This window comes from Eucyclogobius newberryi, unplaced genomic scaffold, assembly GCF_026437365.1.
Source record: "Eucyclogobius newberryi isolate DKJ021-1_F unplaced genomic scaffold, fEucNew1.0.hap1 SCAF_56, whole genome shotgun sequence".
In the NCBI taxonomy this organism is placed as follows: Eukaryota; Metazoa; Chordata; class Actinopteri; order Gobiiformes; family Gobiidae; genus Eucyclogobius; species Eucyclogobius newberryi.
This window is the reverse complement of record NW_027316234.1, coordinates 549138-573137: the sequence shown is the minus strand read 5'-3', so window position 1 is coordinate 573137 and position 24000 is coordinate 549138. Positions and strand designations below refer to the sequence as shown.

At 52.2% G+C, this 24000-nt stretch overlaps 3 non-coding genes and 2 pseudogenes across 3 annotated transcripts; all 5 read left to right on the top strand.

Annotated features, from left to right (window-relative positions):
* The first annotated feature begins 5661 nt into the window (after positions 1-5661).
* On the top strand, positions 5662-5827 carry LOC140345607 (U1 spliceosomal RNA). The gene has a single exon (XR_011923896.1). It is a non-coding gene; the product is annotated as a U1 spliceosomal RNA (small nuclear RNA).
* Positions 5828-5992: 165 nt separating this feature from the next.
* Positions 5993-6090, top strand: LOC140345611 (U2 spliceosomal RNA; annotated as a pseudogene).
* A 15144-nt stretch (positions 6091-21234) lies between these two features.
* On the top strand, positions 21235-21348 carry LOC140345612 (U5 spliceosomal RNA). The gene has a single exon (XR_011923898.1). It is a non-coding gene; the product is annotated as a U5 spliceosomal RNA (small nuclear RNA).
* Positions 21349-21635: 287 nt separating this feature from the next.
* On the top strand, positions 21636-21801 carry LOC140345604 (U1 spliceosomal RNA). Its single transcript, XR_011923894.1, has one exon. It is a non-coding gene; the product is annotated as a U1 spliceosomal RNA (small nuclear RNA).
* Positions 21802-21966: 165 nt separating this feature from the next.
* Positions 21967-22066, top strand: LOC140345609 (U2 spliceosomal RNA; annotated as a pseudogene).
* The last annotated feature ends 1934 nt before the right edge of the window (positions 22067-24000 follow it).

Below are 24000 nucleotides of genomic sequence, written 5' to 3'. Positions count from 1 at the left end.
CAGTTTGCAGAACCTGCACGTTCTCCCTGGGGCAGAACCTGCACGTTCTCCCTGGGGCAGGTGACTCCTATCTCTTCCTCTTCTGCTGCTTCCTTTTTCCACTCTCTGTCTTGTGGCCTCCAGCTCCCTCTGGAAGAACTCTGTGTCCACAAAGTCCTTAAAGGGTTTCTTCTGGGCTGCTGCTGCTGCTGCTGCTGCTGCTGCTGCTGCTGCTCAGGGCGTCCTGAGTAAGAAACGGTGATGGTTTGAGCTGTAGGAGGAGATGAGGTGATGGTCGGAGCTGTAGGAGGAGATGAGGTGATGGTCGGAGCTGCAGGAGGAGACGAGGTGATGGTCGGAGCTGTAGGAGGAGACGAGGTGATGGTCGGAGCTGTAGGAGGAGACGAGGTGATGGTCGGAACTGTAGGAGGAGACGAGGTGATGGTCGGAGCTGTAGGAGACAAGGTACTCTTCACAAAAAGACAGCGTTTGATGCAAAAAAGCCATTTATACGAGTTTTGGCCTGGAACATTTCGCTCACGGCCATACCACCCTGGACCAGCCCCTTTGCAATCAGTGCAGGTGCGTGCAATTTGTGGTGTGCTGCATGGTCTGGAGCTGGAGGTTTGGGAGTTTTTTTTTTGAGTTTTTAATCGTTATTTTGATCATTTTCATTTACTTTTTTCAGTTCTTTTGTTTGTTCCCCTCCCAGTAAACTTACTGGGAGGTGGATTTTTTGTTTTTTGTGAGCATGGCTCAAAGGACGGACATCACGGCATCGGACACTGGAATGGACACGACAAAGGCAAGACAAAGTTTGAAAGAATCTGTAAATAATAGAAAGAACGAAGAAAGAAGAATGAAATTTATGAAAGAACTCACTGTGGTGTTGGAGTTGACGGAGGGAGCACAAATCACTCCACTAGCTTTTTTGAAATCGACTCAGGAGGTGTACGGCTCCATAGTAGCGTGCAGACTCATCTCAAAGGACAAATATGAAGTAACCGTCAGTACCACCAAAGCGAAGGAGCGGCTCCTGGACGGGTACTGCATTGGAGGAGTCAGGGTTCACGCCCGTGACATCTCGGTGGATGAGCTGGTCGTGTCCTTCATGGGGCTGCCGGCTTATATCGAGGACGAGGAGATCCTGGCCAAGCTCTACGCCTGGGGGGTCTCTGCGGTCTCCGAGGTGAGGAGGAGAATGTGGCCGGGGACGAACGTGGCGGACGGCACCAGGTTTGTACGGGTAAGGTTCACGGACACGGTGCAGTCCTTACCGTATTCTGTCAGGTTTGACACCGCGGGGGGCCCCCGAGTACTTCAGGGTAATACACGACAGGCAGGTGCGGGTGTGTAGGGGGTGTCTCCAGCCTGGCCATATTCTGAGGGAGTGCCCTGACTTTCTGTGCCGCAACTGCGGGAGCCAGGGGCATTACGCGCGCGAGTGCGTCGCGCAGCGGGCCCCGAAGTGCAGAGAGTGCCGCATGTTCCGCCACTTATGTCCGTGTGGTGCGGGTGACAGAGAGGAGGACAGAGGGGAGGACAGGGGGGAGGACAGGGAGGACGCCATTGGAGGAGAGAGCAGTGACGTGGCCCAGAACGTGCCCGCAACTGCTCTCTCCGAAGTAGAGGAGTTTTTGGAGGAGGAGGCTGTGGAGGAGTCAGGGGAGCCAGAGGTGTCTGGCTCCTCTTGCTCCTCTGACTCCTCAGACGAGGAGGCGCCCGTCGCACTGGAGATGGTGCTCGGCTCAGCGCTGGCGTCTGGGAGGGTGGGAGTAGGACAAACTGCTCCTCCTGACCAGAGGGAGGGGACTCGTGAGGGTCCAACTCCTAAGCCCGTGGAGGAAGAGGCTGAACCTGGGAGGAGGATGGGTGCGGGACAGGCCCCGCATCTTACCTCCAAAGGGGGGGACATCACCACAGGGCTGGGTGATGATCCCAAGCTCCAGTCGGACGGTGGTAAGAGGGGACAGGTGGAGAAGAAAGAAAAGAAGGGGGCAAGACGCAGGAAGCAGGTGGCAGGAGACGGAGAGGGCGCTGCTGCTGAGAGCGGCTCTGCCTCCTCCGTTCCAACCACCTCAAAAGCGCCAGCAGAAAGCTCCATCAACCCACCATCCTCCACACGCAGCTCTGCCCCACGAGGTGAGCTCGAGACTGTTTTTAATGATGACTTCATGGATTTCTCCACCCGTGAAGTCAGAAAAAGAGTGTGGCAGTCAGATGCGACGGGCGCCAAAAAGAAGTCGAAATAAAAGATGGGTTATATCCTCCAAAGTCTCCTCTTAATGGCGTTCTCCTTGTCCTCTTGGAACGCAGGCGGCCTGCGGAGCCCAGTGCGGATGCAGAGCGCGTTACACTTTTCCAAGTGGGACGTGCTCTGCATCCAAGAAACGCACTGGGATGTCAGCCACGCGCAACAAGTGCGGTAGGCTCTGTTTTTTGGGCCCTGGGCACGGCGTGCTCGCGCGGTGTGGCCACGGTGGTGAGGCCTGGTGTCTTAGGCCAACCCACCCTGGTACACGCCGACCCAGAGGGCTCCTTCCTGGTCCTGGACTTCACGGACACAGTGAAGTTCAGACTAATTAACATCTACGCCCCGAACGATGATGGTCTGAGGAGGCAATTCTTCAAAAAAATATTTCGCTTTGCGAACGACACTACAATCATAATCGGTGACTTTAATACAACACTTTGCAAGACAGACATCGGCATTAACAACTCTTTTAAAAACAGCACTGCCAGGACAGCCCTCTTGGAAGAAGCCGCCAGCAGGAACCTGACGGAGGTGTGGCGGTTCCTCCACCCCTTCCTGAAGGATTTCTCCAGGCGGCAGGTCGTCCAGGGCGTCCTGAAGCAGTCCCGCATTGACCTCTGTTTTGCCTCCTCAGACCTGGCACAGAGAGTCAGTGGTGCTTCCTACAAGTGGTCAGGCTTGAGTGATCACTCCACTTTAGATATTTATTTTGGGTTAGTTTCATCACCGAGGAATGGAGGACTGTGGGTCCTAAACAGCTCCATCCTCGGTGATGAAACTTTTTGTAGGAAAATGGACTTTTTGTTTGATGTATTTGACATGGAGCTGGAGCTGATCGACAGCGTGGTCGATTGGTGGCCGACGGCAAAAACACGCATTAAAAAGCTCTGTGTCAATTACAGCAAACACAAGGCGTGGCTGTCGACCAGGAGGGAGACCGCTCTCCGCCAGCGCCTGCAGGTCCTGGACCAGGGCGCAGCTTCCACCACTGGCCCTGTGGATCCAGAGTACCTGGTGGTGCGCGCTGAGCTGGAGCAGCTGGAGGTAAGTAGGTGTCAGGGTGCAATTTTGAGGGCAAAAGCCAGACACACAGTCGAAGGAGAACGCTCGACAGCGTTCTTCTTCGGCTGTGAGAAGGCTACACAGGGAAAGATGCACATAGATAAGTTGATAGATAAGACAGGTAAGATTGTTTCCGAGGTAAGTGAGGTTTTAGAGACAGCGCAGGATTTCTATAGTAGGCTTTTTAGTTCAGACGGAGTGGCAGAGCAGGCTTTAGACCAGGCTGTAGGTGCTCTGGAGCGCACACTGAGCAGGGAGGATAGGGAGCTGTGCGACGCGCCTCTGTCTCTCATGGAGATAGAGGCTGCAGTCAAGAGTTTAAATACAGGGAAAAGCCCCGGAGAGGACGGACTAACCTGTGAGTTTTTCAAGCGTTTCGCTTCCAGGTTAGCTCCGATCCTACTCCTATTATATCAGGATTTTGAGAGTGAGAGTAGAGTTGGCGATGGTTTTGCGATGAGTGTCGTCACTCTGCTTTTTAAGAAGGGCGACAGGAGCAGCCTCGCCAACTACAGGCCCATTAGCCTTTTGAACGTAGACTATAAAATTTTAGCAAAGGTATTAGCAGGTAGGTTAAAGCGTGTGATTGGATCCGTCATACACCCCTCGCAGGCCTACAGCGTCCCCGGGAGGGACATCTCAGACACAGTTTTGTCTCTGAGATATCTCCTTCGGCAGATGCACGCGACCGGTGGTATTCACGTTAGTGTAGACTTTAACAAGGCGTTCGACAGAGTTGAGCATTCGTTCCTCTGGACTGTATTAGGTAAGTTAGGTTTCGGCGAACGGTTTGTTAATTGGCTACAGCTCATCTATTCCTTTGCGGTCAGTAAGGTCAAAGTCAACGGGTTTCTAACTGACTCTTTCCCCTTAAAAAGATCAGTCAGGCAGGGCTGTCCCCTCTCGTCGCTCCTCTACAGCATCGCCGCTGAGCCTTTGGCGGCCATGTTGAGGGCGGACGCGGCGGTGAGGGGACTGACCACGCCTGCGGGTAGGGAAGTCAAAATTTTTCAGTACGCAGATGACACGAATCTGATCCTCCGAGACGTGGAGAGCCTGAACGCCTCTCTCCACGTGCTCAATGTTTACGGCCTCGCTTCAGGGGCCAAAATCAATTTCGATAAAACCACGGTTAAATTTTGCGGCAGCGTCACGCCTGTTCCTCTCCCTGTCCAGCTCCGGGAGGCCGGGGACTCCTACAAGGTCCTCGGCGTCCCCCTGGGCAGAGACGAGGAGGCGTGTCGTACTGCACTTTGGTCGCCTTTGTGCGAGAAAATTACAGCGCGCTTGAATTTTTGGAGACGTCGTAATCTGACATTAAAAGGTAAAGTCTTAGTTGTAAATTCTTTGTGCATGTCCATGTTGAACCATGCACTCTCCGTGTACGGCCTGCCGGGGGTCTATGCTAACAAATTAAGGTTAGTGATAAACCACTTTTTGTGGAATCGTGAGAGGGGCTTTATTGCACATAAGGTTATGATAGGTGAGTACGATCAGGGAGGTTTAAAGTTAGCAGATTTAGAGTTAAGGAAGAAGGCCTTCAGGCTGAAAACAATTCGGAAATTTCTAGACGTTGAGGTAGATGCTCCATGGAAGGATTATATAGGTGAGTTTGTTAATAGTCTAGGTAAGTTTGGTGTTTATAATTTGTGTTTGTTGCCCCCTGTTTCGGTCCTGGAGGGCCTCCCCCCCTTCGAGAGGGAACTCTTGGAGGCGTGGAGGACTTTCAGGCCCCTGACTGTGGCGGTTCCAGACAGCGGTGAGGGTCTCGCGCACATGCCCCTCCGTCATAACCCTGACTTGCTCTCCGCTCCCCCCGGGAAGCGCGAGTGCATGATCAGTGGGGCGATGGAGGAGGCTGGGCTGGAATATGTAGGTAAGGTATTTGACGTGAAAGGTAATTTTAGTGTAGATTATATAGGGAAGTGTTTTAGGTTAGCAGGTAAAGTGTTTAGGAGAAAGTATATTAGTGGTATGGTAAGTATTTTTAACAGGAATCTGGTCAGGCATTGGGGAAGCACTTTGGGCCAAATAGGGAGCACGACAGGTAAGTTGAATTTTAATGTATTTGTTAGCACGGGGAGTTTTAGGATCTTCACAGACCTACCCACCCGCATCCTGTATCAGTTGTTGTTGCCGGGAGTGCTCAGGCGTCTTGCCTCGGAACACAAATGGTCATTAACATTCCCCGCACGCACCATCGCAACCATCTGGGCCAACATCTTTAATTGGTACACCCCACATAACGTAGGTCATTTTGACTTCAGATTTAGACACAGGATTGTCTTTACATCCGCAGCACTGCACGCATTTCTTCCCGACAGCTACGCTGCGGACTGCCCCGTGTGCCACGGACCCCCATACTCATACTTACCTGGCAGGGGCGACACCATGATCAGGAAGGTGGTTCACCCAGGGCGAGGCTCGTCCATTGCACAAACAGGATGTGCTGACCCCTGTGAATTCCCCAAATGTGGGAATCTCAACTGCATAATTTCTGGTAGTGGGGGACTGCGTTCGCGCTCTCCCCTCTTGTTTTTTGTCAGAGGAAAAAAAAAAAAACCCAAAGGGTCGTTTCCATGTACGCCGCTCGTGCTCCGGTCCCTCCGCCGGGCGCTTTGCGCGGGCGCCGCTTTGGACCGTTGACGGGAGGGTCAGCGTGGGGAGAGCCCACTGCTCCCCGAACCCATTGTGGGCATCGCTTCTCGGCCTTTTGGCTAAGATCAAGTGTAGTATCTGTTCTTATCAGTTTAGGCAAGGCAAGGCAAGGCAAGTTTATTTGTAGAGCACATTTCATACACAAGGCAATTCAAAGTGCTTCACAGCAGGTAAAATGCATTCAAATCACAAAGAAATTACAGAAACAGAAATACAATAAAATTAACTAAATTAAAAAGTATCAATCCAACTGATTTTCTAAACTAATAAAATCACAAACAAAAGAGAAGAGTGCAAAGAAAAAATCCTTTCAGTCATATGCGCAGCTAAACAAAACAGTTTTTAGCTTAGATTTGAACATTGTCAGAGTAGAAGCCTGTCTCACATCTTCAGGAAGACTGTTCCAGATTTTAGCTGCATAAAACTGAAACGCAGATTCCCCATGTTTTGTCCTGACTCTGGGCACCAGCAGGAGGCCGGTCCCTGAGGTCCTCAGAGTCCGAGATGGTTCATATGGCACTAACATATCCAAGATGTACTTTGGTGCTAGGCCATGGAGAGACTTGTACACAAGCAGAGCTGCTTTAAAGTCTATTCTCTGAGCCACAGGGAGCCAGTGCAGAGACCTGAGAACAGGACTAATGTGATCATACTTCCTGGTTCTAGTCAGGACCCGAGCAGCAGCGTTCTGGATGTACTGCAGCTGTTTTACAGCTCGTTTGGAGAGGCCAGTGAGCGGCCCTTACAGTCTAATCTACTGGAGACAAACGCGTGGATAAGTCTCTCTAAATCTGGTTTTGACACTATATTTTTGATTTTGGCAATGTTTTTTAGATGGTAAAAAGCTGCTGATGTTATTGATTTGACGTGGCTATGAAAGTTCAAGTCTGAGTCCATTATTACCCCCAGATTTCTAATTTGGTTTGTAGGTTTTAGAGCGAGACTCTGGAGGTGACCGCTAACACTTTCTCTTTGTTTCTGTGGGCCAAAAACGATTATTTCAGTCTTGTCTGAGTTCAGCTGGAGAAAGTTGTTTTGCATCCACAAACTGATCTGTTGGATGCAGTGACAGAGTGAATCTACTGGTCCATAGTCACCTGCCGATAGTGAAACATAGATCTGAGTGTCGTCTGCATAATTGTGATAGGACACATTTTCACTGCGCATCAACTGACCTAACGGCAGCATGTAGAGGTTGAACAGAAGGGGACCCAGGACTGACCCTTGGGGCACTCCACAGGTCAGGGCCATGTGGTCTGAGACACAGCTACCAATTTCAACAAAGTACTTCCTGTCTTCCAGATAGGACCTTAACCAGTTTAGGGCAGTGCCAGTGATGCCCACCCAGTCCTCTAGTCTCTGTAAGAGGATCCCATGATCGACAGTGTCAAAAGCAGCACTCAGATCTAACAGAATTAAGACTGAGGCTTTGCCCGTGTCAGTGTTCAGGCGGATGTCATTTGTCACCTTGACAAGAGCAGTCTCAGTGCTGTGATGAGGTCTAAAACCTGACTGAAAAACATCAAATGAGTTGTTTATTAAGAGGAAATCTGTGAGCTGTTGGTAAACAACCTTTTCAAGGACTTTGCCCAAAAATGGCAGATTAGAGATGGGCCGGTAATGACTCAGTACTGCGGCATCAAGACTGCTCTTCTTTAGGAGAGGCTTTATGACCGCAGTTTTCAAAGACATTGGGAATGTTCCAGATTGAAGCGACATGTTAACTATGTGAGTGAATGGTGCTAACAAACTGTTCAGCACAGACTTTAGAAATCTGGTGGGTAACACATCAAGGCAGCATGTAGATGAACTCAGACTGGTGATGATCTCATGGACAGTTTTGTCAGTTACTGGTGCAAAGTGAGTTAGCTCTAAGTGTCTTGGTGGTTTTAGGGTAATTTTTTTCATTGTGGGATTTATAGCATTTTTAATGCCCTGAACTTTGTCATTAAAGAATAATGCAAACTCATTACACTTGGATGTGGAAATGAGTTCTAACGGCAGCTGAGCTGGAGGGTTTGTTAATCTGTTTACTGTGGCAAACAGGACACGCGAGTTGTTACTGCAGCTTCCAATTATTTCAGAAAAATATCTTTCCCTAGTTCTACATAAGATTAGGTTGTACATGTTCAGCTTTTCTTTGTAAATCTCTTTTTGAACCTGGAGCTTTGACTTGCGCCATTTCCGTTCGGCCCTGCGGCACTCCCTTTTCTGTGCCCTGACCGAATCATCATTTCTCCACGGCGCCTTCTGCTTATTTTTAACCATTTTAGCCTTTATAGGGGCGATGGTGTCCAGAACATTCAAAACACTAGATGTAACAGAGTTCAACAAATCATTTACATTAGAACATGAGACATTTTCAAAGTTTATCATTTCCATAAACAGTGCACCTGTGCCATCACTTATGTGTCTCCTCTGAACAACTGCAGGACCAACCGGAGGTTGGGGAGAAACAGACAGGTCAAAGAAGACACAGAAATGATCAGACAGAGCAACATCGATCACATTAACATTTGAAATATTTACCCCCTTTGTAATTATGAGATCTAGAGTGTGTCCTTTGCTGTGGGTGGGGCCTCTCACATGCTGAGTAAGACTGAAGGTTTCAAGGACAGCATCAAGCTCTTTAGCGTTTCTGTCACAAATATTATCAACATGCACGTTGAAATTACCTGTAATGACCAAACCATCAAAGTCTGTGCATATGACTGAAAGCATCTCAGTAAAATCATCAATAAAACTTTGGCAGTGCTGGGGAGGCTTGTATAAAACAATGAAGAGAATGGATGGAGACCGTTTTAGCTCCATTTTAAAGGAGACATACTCAAATGATGAAAACACCCCAAAAGACAACCTGCGGGTAATTATTTCATCTCTAAAGACAGCACAGACTCCACCCCCTTTTTTGTTTTCTCGTGTTTCAGATTCAAACTTAAAGTTGGGTGGAGCAGATTCTATCAGAACTACATTTCCTGTGTTTTTGTCAAGCCATGTTTCAGTTAAAAACATAAAATCAAGATCATAAGAAGAAATAAAATTATTAATTAAGAGAGATTTGTTACATAAGGATCTGACATTTAGCACAGCAAGTTTCAGACTAGTTTCAGTGGGACTGGGCTTTATCTTTTCACAGGGAATATGAATCACATTTCTCAGATTGGGCCTGACTCGCATTTTGTTTTTCCATCTGTGTGATGATGTGACTACAGAAATAGCACTAGGGGGGGCTCTTTTTACATAGGGCCCCAGGTTGGTTAGATTTTTAATGTGACAATAAGTCCCGGCAACGCTGAGACCCAGTGCATCCTAGCTATGGGAGATACCAGGTGAAAGGCGAGGTTGGATGGGTGTTGGGGCTTTTGTTGGTGTAGTCGGCTTGTGCAGGGAAGAGTTATGAATTGACATAACTCTTGATCTTGCTATTATGGGCGTGAGTGGAGCCATCTTAAGTCCTGATTTGATCAGACTTTCGAAATGGTTGGGAAGGCCCATGGGTGAGAGTGGAGATGAGAAGGAGAGTGAGGAGTCTGCAGTGGGAGTAGTTGCAGGGGGAACCCAGGGCTGGTCTGAAGGCAGGGGCGATGACAGGGATGTAGTCGAGCCTGTCACAGATGGGTCCGAGGCCTTTGAAGATTGTTGCGGTGCTGTTGCTGATGAGTCCTTCGCTGGAGGCGGTGGAGGTGAAGGTGGAGCAGCTGGAGCTGAATCCTTTGCTGGTGGTGGTGGAGCAGCTGCTGATGAATCCTTTGGTGGAGGCTGAGGTTGTGGTGCTGTTGATCTTGAAACATTGGCTCGGTCTCTGGCTGATGGAGCAGGAATTCTTCTCTCATTCCTCTCTTCTCTAACTATCTGCTCAGGACCCTGTCCAGGCCCAGTCCAATGCCTCAGAGCGTGGAGCAGGTTCTCTGTCAGCACTCCACTCACTCCACCTCTGCACCCTCACTCCACCTCTGCACCCTCACTCCACCTCTGCACCGTCACTCCACCTCTGCACCCTCACTCCACCTCTGCACCGTCACTCCACCTCTGCACCGTCACTCCACCTCTGCACCCTCACTCCACCTCTGCACCGTCACTCCACCTCTGCACCCTCACTCCACCTCTGCACCGTCACTCCACCTCTGCACCGTCACTCCACCTCTGCACCCTCACTCCACCTCTGCACCCTCACTCCACCTCTGCACCCTCACTCCACCTCTGCACCCTCACTCCACCTCTGCACCGTCACTCCACCTCTGCACCCTCACTCCACCTCTGCACCCTCACTCCACCTCTGCACCCTCACTCCACCTCTGCACCCTCACTCCACCTCTGCATAGGTGGGGGCCCCTCTCGTTTCCAGAATAGATAGAAGTTCTCAATGTAGTGCAGTCCTCTAGGGGCACACTCTTTGGACAGCCATGTGTTCAGCTGAAGCAGCTAAACTTATTTCTCTTCCTGTCGATGTTTGGAAGAGGTCCACTTATGAATGTTTTGATTTCCATTTTATCAGCACGTCGAATAACTTCAAGAAGTCTTTTTTCTAAACTTCAGTCTGTTCTCGCCGCATGTCCACTGCACCACGAGCACAACCAGCTGTTTAGCTCCTCGATGTTTAGCCAAAACATTTGGAAGGAGTGATGTTATCTCACTCACTGTGGTGCTTGGAAAACAGTGTGTGTTGATCTTTTCATGCGTCACGTGACTTATCGCACCATCTCCAATAAGCAAAGCCTGTGTCTCTGTGACCTTGAAGAATGGCACAGAACTTCCCACTGTCTGCGGCATTTTGGCCACGTCATGTATTACATTTTAATGTTAAAATAAAAAATAAAAAAAATCTGTTTGTGAGCTGTATTTTAGGTGACTTTACGTTATATTTGTATTGTTTAGGCTTTGCCCCAAGTTTGTTCCAAGACACAGCCTGGTCCTTCTGGTTTTTAGACAGTTTTGGAAACGACAAAGAGTCACTGAGGTTTAGTTGTAAAAAGTGTGCTCTTCTTACCATCGGTTGACACAGGAATTGTATCGTGAAGACCTTTTTCAGATTCCAAAACAAATATCCGTGTTTTCAGCTCATTAATTTCTTGTTGATATTTCCGACAGCGTTCACAGTCTCTCTTCCTTCTTCTCCCGGACATGTCGCTGGCGTCAGATATGTCGTTAAAACTGGAAAAATAAGTAAAGAAGCGATGGCAAGCTGGATGGAGCGAGCAAGAACGCGTCTGCACTCTTCAGAAGCAGGAAGTGAAACCAATTCCCCGACCGGCGTGTCCCGAGCCGCAACTTATTTCCGGTTTATATGCAGCCGATGACCAACTGACGCACGGCGCAACAGCATGATGATGTAACATAAAGTAGAGGAATGAATGACCATCTGACATTCCTCAGGAATGCCTTGTTTGATCTACGGGCAAACTGCAGATCAAACAGAGGAACACCTCCTGAAGGATCACAGGGGTTCCTAGTGCCTGTTGTCACACCACAGGCCCCTGGGCGGAGCCACATGCAGTGACCTGACTAAGTCTTAGATAACAATCTGAGACCAGCCAGAATAACTCTGGACGGACATTAACCTTCTTTGCGTGGACAATGTGTTACAGATATGCTACAATTGATGAAAATGAGAAGAAGTGTGAACTACCAAGAATTTCATGTGAAGTGTACTGTTTCCTAACTTTGTCTTATAATTAACACTGTTTTATGTTATTTAGAGTGAAACCAGAGTATATGCACCAAAGGTAGAAGAAAATGTATGTTTCTAAGGGAATAATATACACAAACATCTAAAATTGTATTAACCTGAATGAAATGTTAACACAAAGTTATTGCCAAAGAGAAACCGTGCTGCAGCAGCCCCCGCCCCTTTTCCTTTTTAGTCACGCCCCCGGCGCAAAGTTAGAAAAGGCGCAGTCGTCTGAAGACGCTCTCTTGTTTTCCTGTCTGTTGTTCACAACATTCCTTCATCGGGAACGTTTGACGTTTCCACGTCCGAACACCGGCTCCACCACGAGCGGCACGCACCACGAGCGAGCGGCACCGCTTCTCCTCCGCTGCACCGGCGTTTCAACGTCTGAACACCGGCTCCACCACGAGCCGCACGCACCACCACGAGCCGCACGCACCACGAGCGAGCGTCACCGCTTCTCCTCCGCTGCACCGGTGTTTCCACGTCCAATCACCGGCTCCACCACGAGCGGCACGCACCACCACGAGCCGCACGCGGCTCCGCTTCTCCTCCGCTGCACCGGCGTTTCCACGCCCGAACACCGGCTCCGCGCTCCCGCACCCGCCGCCCCGGAGGTCTGTACCTGGGCGAAGGTGTGGCCCCAGCCCGCCACAGGAGCAGACACGGAGAGCGGGGCACCGGCTCCACCCGGAGAAAAGCAGCCCCATACAACCAAGGTACAGCCCCGTTTCTCTGCTTTCCCCGCTCCACAGACGGGGGCGATCTGGTCACAAAACTGGACTCAAATGCGTCTTGATTGGGCTAGAGCAACGCCGGCGTCTGGTATGTGGACTGCCGCTTCTGTCCCAACGTCTTTGTTTTGTTAGTCGTTTCCATTGTTTTGTTTTGTTCCCGCGTCTCTGTGTTGTCTTCTGTCTACATCCCTGTTCCTTCACTTCATCGGACATTACTGCACCGTCCATCGCTCATCTCCTCCCTCACTCCTGGACTATCTACTGCCCTAGCCGCCAGCTAACAGCTGGCTTAACACCTGCTGAGGTCCGTCATGGTAACGCGGGGCCTCCCTGCTGTGCAGACAAGGTCTGGGGCAACCAACGCCACTCACTCCACCAGCTTCAACACCCGGTCCACTGCTGCTTTTTCACAACTCTCTGCCCACCAGCTTCTAGTTAACCAGCTTCTAGCCACCGCCAACATTCTAACTGGATTACTCTCATCTGCTGCTACGTTCCATCTCCTCCTCGGACTATCACTCCCACGCCTCCAGGCCACCGCTCCACCAACTTCTCGCCTACTCACCTACACCGCTGCTGACCTTCACCTCCTCAACCATAACCACCGTCTCCCAGCTGCTGCTGCCTCTGCAGCTAGCTCAGCTGGGATCCTTCGCCGGCCCCGCTACATCCACAGGGGCTCTGGTCTCTCCCATAACCAACACTCCAACGACGGCTCACCTATCCCCTCACTCTGGACTAGTTTTCGCCCCCCCGTCACCCCCACCTGCCGCACTGCCAACCTCAGCAACCTCCGCCCCCCCACCCCTGCGCCCCCATCCATCTCCGCGCCCCCATCCATCTCCCTTGCACTGCTGAACTGCCGCTCCCTCTCCAACAAATCACCTGTTATATCTGAACTGCTACTGGACAATAACATTGATCTGCTTCTCCTCTGTGAAACATGGCAACAGCCCCTGGACTTCTATGCTCTCAACCAAGCCACTCCCTCCAACTACACTTACACTGCCAAACCCCGCCTCTCCGGGCGTGGGGGAGGTCTTGCTGTTATTCATAAAAAATCTACATCCATCACTGAACTGAACCTCAACCTTCCATCCATCTCATCATTTGAATACCTCGCCTTCTCCCTCCCCAACTCTATCACCGCTATCCTGATCTATCGTCCCCCAAAGTCCCACCCCTCTTTCCTCACTGAATTGTCTGAACTCCTCACCATTGCATCCTCTCTCTCTGCCCGCCTCCTACTCACTGGTGACTTCAACATCCACATTGACTGCCCCAACGCCCCACTGACATCCGACTTCCTCTCTCTCCTGGACTGCTTCCATCTCACCCAACATATTGACTTCCCCACCCATACCAAAGGCCACACTCTGGACTTAGTCTGTTCCTCTCTCCTACCCATATCTAAGCCCCACCCCCTCCCCTTCCCACTCTCTGATCATCTCTGCATCCTTTTCTCCGCCCCCCTACCCTCGCCCCACAACCCCAAAAAACGCACCATCACCTACCGCAATATCAAGTCAGTCAACCCCCTCACGCTCTCCCAGCTCATATCCTCTGCTTTCCCCCCTGACTCCCCCCCCTCTTCCCCAGACGACTATGCTGTCATGCTCAACACCACCCTCTCCGACTCCCTTGACTCCCTAGCCCCCTGGAAAACCTCCTCCGTCTCATACATCAACCCCGCCCTCTGGTACACCCCTGAACTCCGCACCATGAAGCAGACTGGCCTCCAACTCGAACGACTCCTCAAAAGAACCCGCCTCACCGTCCACGCCGAAGCTTTCAAATTACACATCTCCTCCTACCGTGACGCTCTCCAAGCCGCCAAATCTGCCCACCTCTCCACCCTCATCAACAGCTCCCACCGGAGCCCTCGCACCCTGTTCTCCACCGTCAACAAGCTGCTCCAGCCACCGGACATCACTCCACCCTCCTCCCCTGACCTCTGCAACTCTTTCCTCCTTGCCTTCAATGACAAAATTTCCAAAATCAACAGCTCCATGACTGCCGTCTCCATTAACTCCATCACCACCCCCACCCCTGCCCCCCCTCCTCTCCCTGACCACCCACCCTTCCCTCCCCTCACCACCTTCTCCTCTGTTAACTCCTCTCATATCATAGACCTCATCACCGCTTCCAAAACCACCACCTGCTCTCTCGACCCCCTCCCAACGACTCTAACCAAGGCCTGCCTCCCTGCTCTCATCCCCCATCTCACCACCCTCTTCAACCAGTCTTTATCCCTCGGCCATGTTCCTTCATCTACAAACTGGCCTCCATCACCCCCATCCTCAAAAAACCCACCCTAGACTCCGCCAACCTCTCCAACTACCGCCCCATCTCCAACCTGCCGTTCCTCTCAAAAACGCTGGAACGCATCGTCGCCGCCCAACTTCACACCCACCTCCAGTCAAACAACCTCTATGAACCCCACCAATCTGGCTTCCGCCCACTTCACAGCACTGAACCAGCCCTGGTAAAAGTACTCAACGATCTCCTCACCTCTGCAGACTCCGGGGCCCTCAACATCCTGTTACTACTAGACCTCAGCGCAGCCTTTGACACTATAAACCATTCCATCCTCCTACAAAGGCTGCGCCAACTGGGTGTTGAGGGCTCTGCACTTGACTGGCTCACATCCTACCTCACCAACAGGCAAGAGTTCATTTCCCTCTCCGGTCACTCATCTACCCTCTCCCCAGTAACGCAGGGTCCCCCAGGGCTCAGTCCTCGGGCCCCTCCTCTTCATCTGCTACATCTTCCCCCTTGGTCACATCCTCCGCCAACTCAACCTGGACTTTCACTGCTACTTTGACGACACCCAGATATACCTCACCACCAAATCCACCCACACCCTCCCCTCAGCCACATCCACACCCCCTCACCCACACCCACACCCCCTCACCCACACCCACACCCTCCCCTCACCCACACCCCCCCTCACCCACACCCTCCCCTCAGCCACACCCAAACCTGCATCTCTACAATAAAATCATGGCTCACTCTCAACTTCCTCAAACTGAACAGTGACAAAACAGAGCTCCTCCTCATTGGCACCAAATCCACTCTCAATAAAACTGGTCCCTTTTCACTCAGCATCGACACCTCGACCATCACCCCCTCTACCCTGGTACGCAATCTCGGTGTCATCATGGACCCCACCCTCTCCTTCACTCCCCATGTCAGCCACATCGTCAAGACCTCATACTTCCACCTCCGCCGCATCGCCAAAATCCGACACTGCCTCACCCTCCCCGCTGCTGAATCCCTCATCCATGCCTTCATCTCCTCCCGCCTCCACTACTGCAACTCCCTCCTCCCTGGCATCTCCTCCCATTCCCTCCATAGACTCCAAATGGTCCAAAACTCCGCTGCCCGCCTCCTCACCCACACCCGCCTCCTCACCCACACCCGCCTCCTCACCCACACCCGCCTCCTCACCCACACCCGCCTCCTCACCCACACCCGCCTCCTCACCCACACCCGCCTCCTCACCCACACCCGCCTCCTCACCCACACCCTCCTCCTCACCCACACCCGCCTCCTCACCCACACCCGCCTCCTCACCCACACCCGCCTCCTCACCCACACCCGCCTCCTCACCCACACCCGCCTCCTCACCCACACCCTCCTCCTCACCCACACCCGCCTCCTCACCCACACCCGCCTCCTCACCCACACCCGCCTCCTCACCCACACCCGCCTCCTCACCCACACCCGGTCCCGTGATCACATCACTCCCGTTCTCCGCTCTCTCCACTCTCTCCCCATCAAGCAGCGCATAAACTTTAAAATACTCCTCCTCACCTTCAAAGCTCTTCACCACCTTGCCCCCCCCCCTACCTGTCTGACCTCCTCATCCCCCACCGCCCCACCCGAGCTCTCCGATCCTCCTCCTCTCTCACCCTGACTGCACCAACATCCCGACTCAAAAGTTTTGGCGACAGAGCATTCTCCCGAACAGCACCCCGACTCTGGAACTCCCTCCCCCCCCGTCCCACTCGCCCTCACTCACAACATTCAAATCCCGCCTAAAAACATGACCTCTTCACCCAAGCCTATGACCTCCCCTACCCCTAGCCTCCTCTACCCCATTGCCTACTCTTCTACCCCCTGTTACATCCCCATCTTTTTCTCTCTACTTCTTCTGTCTTGTTCATTTTATCTGTATATTAATGTGTATTGTACATGTTGTCCCCCCTGTCTGTAAATACCCCCCCTTTTTTATTATGTTCAGCGTCTTTGGGTCACTGAAAAGCGCTATATAAATAAAAGTTATTATTATTATTATTATTATTGACCTTTTTCCTTTCGTCTTGACAGGGAAAGAAATCCCGCACACTGTGTTACTTGCAAATAAAAATGTATTCGTAAAGAGGCAACGTTTCGGCAACTGGGCCTTCGTCAGGCAAATGGGAAACTGAGGAGTTAAAAAGGAGTGGCCTAAAAAATAGGGGTGGCCAATCACAGATGTTTTAGAACAACTAACACTAACATGATCATACACGTTAACAATACCCAAAACGATAGACAAATAGTGACAACTCATGATGAATTACACATACGTCAAAAATAGTGATTAATACAGTACAAAATGTATAGCAGAATAAAAGTATACATAAATGTGTTGAATAAAGTAAACAGGTCAATGGGAAAACCCTGTGAGTTATATTCAAAACTGCACGTGTACTGCACGTGTACTGCACGTGTGCTGCACGTGTGCTGCACGCGGGCTGCACGCGGGCTGCACGCGGGCTGCACGCGGGCTGCACGCGGGCTGCACGCGGGCTGCACGCGGGCTGCACGTGTACTGTATGTGTACTGCAGATCATCCTCAGAGCTGTTACAGGGAAATGTTGAGATTGAACTCGTCATTCAGCCCCTGAGGAGCCAGTGTCTGCAGGGCATGAATCCAAAACACTTTGCGCTGTTTTAATAGTAAGTCGTGGTCCCTCCTCTTAGGGAGGAACATGTTCAATACTGCAAAAACTGAGTTACAGACGTTGTGTTGACGGTCGTTAAAATGATGGTTCCTGATGGTTTTGCCGACATAGGCCAGGCCTCAGGGACACGGGCCGGGCCTCAGGGACACGGGCCACAGGGACACGGGCCGGGCCTCAGGGACACGGGCCTCAGGGACACGGGCCGGGCCTCAGGGACACGGGCCACAGGGACACGGGCCGGGCCTCAGGGACACGGGCCACAGGGACACGGGCCGGGCCTCAGGGACACGGGCCGGGCCTCAGGGACACGTGCCGGGCCTCAGGGACACGGGCCGGGACAGGAGCGTTTGGGAGGAGGACAGGAGCGTTTGGGAGGAAGACAGGAGCGTTTGGGAGGAAGACAGGAGCGTTTGGGAGGAAGACAGGAGCGTTTGGGGAGGAGGACTCTGCCCTGTCCTCCACTATCCTGTCCTCCTCTGCCCTGTCCTCCTCTGCCCTATCCTCTGCCCTGTCCTCCTCTACCCTGTCCTCCTCTGTCCTGTCCTCCACTATCCTGTCCTCCTCTCTCCTGTCCTCCTCTACCCTGTCCTCCTCTGTCCTGTCTTACTCTGTCCTGTCCTCCACTATCCTGTCCTCCTCTGTCCTGTCCTCCTCTCCCCTGTCCTCCTCTCCCCTGTCCTCCTCTGCCCTGTCCTCCTCTCTCCTGCCCTCCTCTGTCCCGTCCTCTGTCCCACCCACTCGTGTCCCCACCAGCTCTCTTCGTGAGCCCTTGGGTGAGTATAACTACATAAATCATGTGTTCTTGGTTTGTGTGGAGTCACACAGAGTCACACCGTGTAGAGGAGCAGTCACTTCTGTTTCATTTCATGTCTTTTCCTTTAGTAGTGGCTGAAGAGGACGCGCTGGAGAGGACAATGTTCAGCATCTCCGTCCAATCAACACGTGGATGTGTGTAATGTGTCTGTAACGCTTTAGCTCCATTTTGGATGTACCATGTGTTAAAAAGGTTTGTCTTTTATTCCAGCCGTGTCTGCACCAGTCGCTGCTGAGCTCCATCATCCTCAGGTTTACAGAAGTTCACACACAGATGTCCTGCCATGAAAGACACTTTGGGACACGTTCTGTCCTGTGCATGAGTTCAGTTGTTCCTGACCCTGTTCAGGTCCTGCTCTGAATTCATGCATCTGTGATGAGAGTAAGTCATATTATCTGGTGTTCAATATGAATGAGTGAGAGCTTCTTCTGCTCATTCACACTAACATTGCTAAATAAAACAGCCATATAAACTTACTTATGATATAAACAACAGGTCAAATGTAAGTGTGCGTTGTTACTAACGGCTAAATATGACTCATTATTCTTCTTCTTCTCTTACAGCAGCTGCACAGTCCAAACAGACTGTTCTGGAGGAACCACAGGACGGTAAGAGCTTTTACTTGTTGCTTATTCACTGTAAGATCAAAGTTGATCAAACGTATCATACATTTCTTTCCTCTCTTCAGCTGCTGCAGATGTGCTGCCCCTTAAGCCTCCAGTGCCACTTCCACAGGAGCTGAGGTTTGTTCCGCCCGAGTCTGGAAGTACTTCAGCTCCAGGTCTGACATTTTAATAGAATAATCTAAACAAACATAAAGCTATATTGTGGTGTTTTAGTTGTTTCAGATGCAGCTCGTCCCACACATTCTGCATCTGATGCTCCTGGAGAAGAGAGAACCCAAAGTGAGTGAGCTCCATGTGTGTCTGTGTCTGTCTCAGTCAAACCATCACAGAGTGAACAGATGAATGCTTCATGCTCCATGTGTGTCTGTCTCAGTCAAACCATCACAGAGTGAACAGATGAATGCTTCATGCTCCATGTGTGTCTGTCTCAGTCAAACCATCACAGAGTGAACAGATGAATGCTTCATGCTCCATGTGTGTCTGTCTCAGTCAAACCATCACAGAGTGAACAGATGAATGCTTCATGCTGACTGTAGTTTGACAGCCAGTGCAGTGGTTCTAAATGTGTGTCATGTCTTGTATTTCACGTGTTGCTTATCACTAAAACATTCATCTGTTTTGTTCTGTAGTTCCTCCTCCAGTGAAGCTTCAGCCGCAGTCGTCACAACAGGCCGCCTCCCCCTCCACTGTCCCTGAGCCAATCAGCCAACAGCACGCTACACCCGACCACAAAACTACATATTTATCATTACATCATCATCACATCAGATTATTAAATGCCACATCTTCACTCAACATCAGCCCGAAAAACTGGAGCAAACACAGACACTCTGGCAGCACCACCACAACTCTGCCTGTTGTCACCATGACAACTGCCGTCACCACGACGACTGCCGTCACCACGACACCTGCCACAGTGAAGCCTCCTCCTCAGACCATCACCTCACCTCCTACAGTTCTGACCATCACCGTCTCTTTCTCAGGACGCCCTGAGCAGCAGCAGCAGCCCTGAAGAAACACCACCTTTAAGGACTTTGTGGACACAGAGTTCTTCCACAGGGAGCTGGAGGCCACAAGACAGAGAGAGGAAAAAGGAAGCAGCAGAAGAGGAAGAGAGAGGAGTCACCTGCCCCAGGGAGAACGTGCAGGTTCTGCCCCAGGGAGAACGTGCAGGTTCTGCAAACTGGTGCTGAAGCAGGCCCTCACAGTCCTCACATCCACACATACTTCCCTGGACTGTATATATCTGTATATTTATTGTAAATACTACTGTCAAGTAATGAATGCTGTCTGAATTGTAAATAAATGAAACTTAATATTTCTGGTATTTCCCTGTCAATAAATATTCTTAAAAGTATATGTTATTGTGTTTTCTTATATAATAATACAATAATATTCCATACATGATTGAGATATCATATCATTAATAATATGAGTCAATGTTTTATTTCTCTGCAGAACATAAACTGAACACAATAGTACAGTTCAGTGCTGCAGTGTTAGAGATGTGATAGTGTGACCTCTGACCCCTGCGGACTAAACTCCCTGTTTCTGACCCACTCCAAGTTTATTCATGCAGAAGATGTGACGTGGGTAAATCTCTTAAGGTGAAGCAGAAATCACTATTTGTGATCAATTTGTGATTTTATTAATATTGCAAATCAGTCCCAGCAGCTGCATGTGAGTCCTTCTCATGATCTGACCTTTAACAAGTGCAAACTGACACACCAACTCATAAACTTTATACATTTAAAGTTTGAACTCATAAACTTTATACATTTAAAGTTTGAACTCATAAACTTCATATATTTAAAGTTTGAACTCATAAACTTCATATATTTAAAGTTTTGATCCTTTGAAACGTTCCTCTTCTTCTGGGCACAGCAGGATTTGAACTCTGGTCTCTTGAGATGAATTTGTGAACAACACGAATCTCTGCATTCTGATTGGTTGGCCTTCATCACAGTGGCACATGGCACACAGGCTCATTCTGATTGGCTGACGCTCTATGCCCACTATCCACGGCTGGCCCCCGCGTGACAAGCGGAGATACTGTCCACTATACTAACGAGGACATATGGGGCTGCAGGGGGGCCCCTTTTTTTTTTTTTTTTTTTTTTGGGCGTGTGTGTCGGTGTCTTTTTCCCCCGATCTCTGTGATGAAAAGTTTGAAGGACTACGCCGACAATTCCGCCGCTCCTCCCTCTTTTCTAGGAATAAACCATCGAGTTTGGAATGAACCGTGTCAAAGATTGAAGCAAACATAAAAGGAGGCTTTGTTTCTGCCCGGTTTCGAGCCGAGGACCTTTCGCGCGTTAGGCGAACGTGTTAACCGCTACACTACAGAAACGACGTGCGAGCCTGTCGTGTCCCTTTTGCCGCGCGACCGCCGATGCAAATGAGCGCGTGAACAGAAGTACACTGCCCGTGATGAAGCCCCGTGTGCCCTCAAGTACTGGACGCCGTGTGGCGCTGCAACGTGGCACTCTTGTTTCTCTTCAGAGCGTATAAATCTTTCGCCTTTTACTAAAGATTTCCGTGGAGAGGGACAACAAGAGATCTTTCCAATTTTTTGATGCCCTGCTTCAATGCGGGGCTTTTCTACCTATGTCTAAAGCAAGCAAGCGGTCATCCTCCAAGAGCAAAGGTTGTGTCTTGTCGGCCTTTAAACATGCCCTTGCGTACCCTCCGTTTGGCATCCCGTGTTCAAGAACTTTAAAAGTAAAAAAGAGTGCTTAGAACGCACAGACTTGCGTGTGTATCGCTGCCGTTTAACCTGGGGCTCAATCGTCGGGTGGAAGCTGGTCCATGCAAATGGCCGGAAGGACCATGCTGCCACATTGCCTCTTCCAGGGCCTGGGCCTTGGCTCGGAGCGGAGCAACTCATACTTACCTGGCAGGGGCGACACCATGATCAGGAAGGTGGTTCACCCAGGGCGAGGCTCGTCCATTGCACAAACAGGATGTGCTGACCCCTGTGAATTCCCCAAATGTGGGAATCTCAACTGCATAATTTCTGGTAGTGGGGGACTGCGTTCGCGCTCTCCCCTCTTGTTTTTTGTCAGAGGAAAAAAAAAAAAACCCAAAGGGTCGTTTCCATGTACGCCGCTCGCGCTCCGGCCCCTCCGCCGGGCGCTTTGCGCGGGCGCCGCTTTGGACCGTTGACGGGAGGGTCAGCGTGGGGAGAGCTCACTGCTCCCCGAACCCATTGTGGGCATCGCTTCTCGGCCTTTTGGCTAAGATCAAGTGTAGTATCTGTTCTTATCAGTTTAATATCTGATACGTCCCCTACCCGGGGACCATATATTAACCCTTTATGCGCGAGAGATTATGGATGAAATGAATGTATAAATAAAAAAATTCCTGAGATACAGAGAACTGAAGCCGGGGCACAGCTCTGGGTCGACAGTGCCCCTGGAGGCCCGTAGAAGCTCCACACTCCAGTTGATTCTTGGATAAAAGGGCACCCAGCCGGTCTCGAACTCGCGTGAGGCGGAGCAGGGATCTTCCACCCCGCACACGGCCAGACTCTTCCCGGCCAGGGAGCACCTTCTGCGGGTCGGAGGCTCCGGGTCGGAGGCCCTGGAGCCTGGAGCCCTCACCGGGCCCCGAACTCGGCTGCCGGAGGCAGTGCAGTGCCTCATGGATAAAAGGGCACCCAGCCGGTCTCGAACTCGCGTGAGGCGGAGCAGGGATCATCCACCCCGCACACGACCAGACTTTGCCCGGGGAAGGGCCACTCTGGCTGGGCATGGCCCCCACTGAGCACCCCCTGGAACCCCCGGAGCACCTCCAGAGCCACCCCCCACTCTCCCCAGACTATGCCCGGGGAAGGGCCACTCTGGCTGGGCATGGCCTCCACTGAGCACCCCCTGGAGCCCCCGGAGCACCTCCAGAGCCACCCCCCACTCTCCCCAGACTATGCCCGGGGAAGGGCCACTCTGGCTGGGCATGGCCTCCGCCGAGCACCCCCTGGAACCCCTGGAGCTCCTCCAGAGCCACCCCCCCCTCCTCCAGACTCACCCCGGGGAAGGGCCACTCTGGCTGGGCATGGCCTCCACTGAGCACCCCCTGGAGCCCCCGGAGCACCTCCAGAGCCACCCCCCACTCTCCCCAGACTCACCCCGGGGAAGGGCCACTCTGGCTGGGCATGGCCTCCGCTGAGCACCCCCTGGAACCCCTGGAGCCCCCGGAGCACCTCCAGAGCCACCCCCCACTCCTCCAGACTCTGCCCGGGGAAGGGACACTCTGGCTGGGCATGGCCTCCACTGAGCACCCCCTGGAGCCCCCGGAGCACCTCCAGAGCCACCCCCCACTCTCCCCAGACTATGCCCGGGGAAGGGCCACTCTGGCTGGGCATGGCCTCCACTGAGCACCCCCTGAAGCCCCCGGAGCACCTCCAGAGCCACCCCCCACTCTCCCCAGACTATGCCCGGGGAAGGGCCACTCTGGCTGGGCATGGCCTCCACTGAGCACCCCCTGGAGCCCCCGGAGCACCTCCAGAGCCACCCCCCACTCTCCCCAGACTATGCCCGGGGAAGGGCCACTCTGGCTGGGCATGGCCTCCGCCGAGCACCCCCTGGAACCCCTGGAGCCCCTCCAGAGCCACCCCTCACTCCTCCAGACTCACCCCGGGGAAGGGCCACTCTGGCTGGGCATGGCCTCCACTGAGCACCCCCTGGAGCCCCCGGAGCACCTCCAGAGCCACCCCCCACTCCTCCAGACTCACCCCGGGGAAGGGACACTCTGGCTGGGCATGGCCTCCGCCGAGCACCCCCTGGAGCCCCCGGAGCACCCCCAGAGCCACCCCCCACTCTCCCCAGACTCACCCCGGGGAAGGGACACTCTGGCTGGGCATGGCCTCCACTGAGCACCCCCTGGAACCCCTGGAGCCCCGGGAGCACCTCCAGAGCCACCCCCCACTCTCCCCAGACTCTGCCCGGGGAAGGGCCACTCTGGCTGGGCATGGCCTCCGCCGAGCACCCCCTGGAGCCCCCGGAGCACCTCCAGAGCCACCCCCCACTCCTCCAGACTCACCCCGGGGAAGGGACACTCTGGCTGGGCATGGCCTCCACTGAGCACCCCCTGGAACCCCTGGAGCCCCTGGAGCACCTCCAGGGCCACCCCCCCACTCCACCAGACTCAGCCCCGACCCGGGCACACTCTTCCCCGGGTCCTGGGCTCCGGGACTCCGGGGATGACCACCGGGGACCAGGCTCTCCCTCCGAACCCGGGGACCCACCCTTAAGC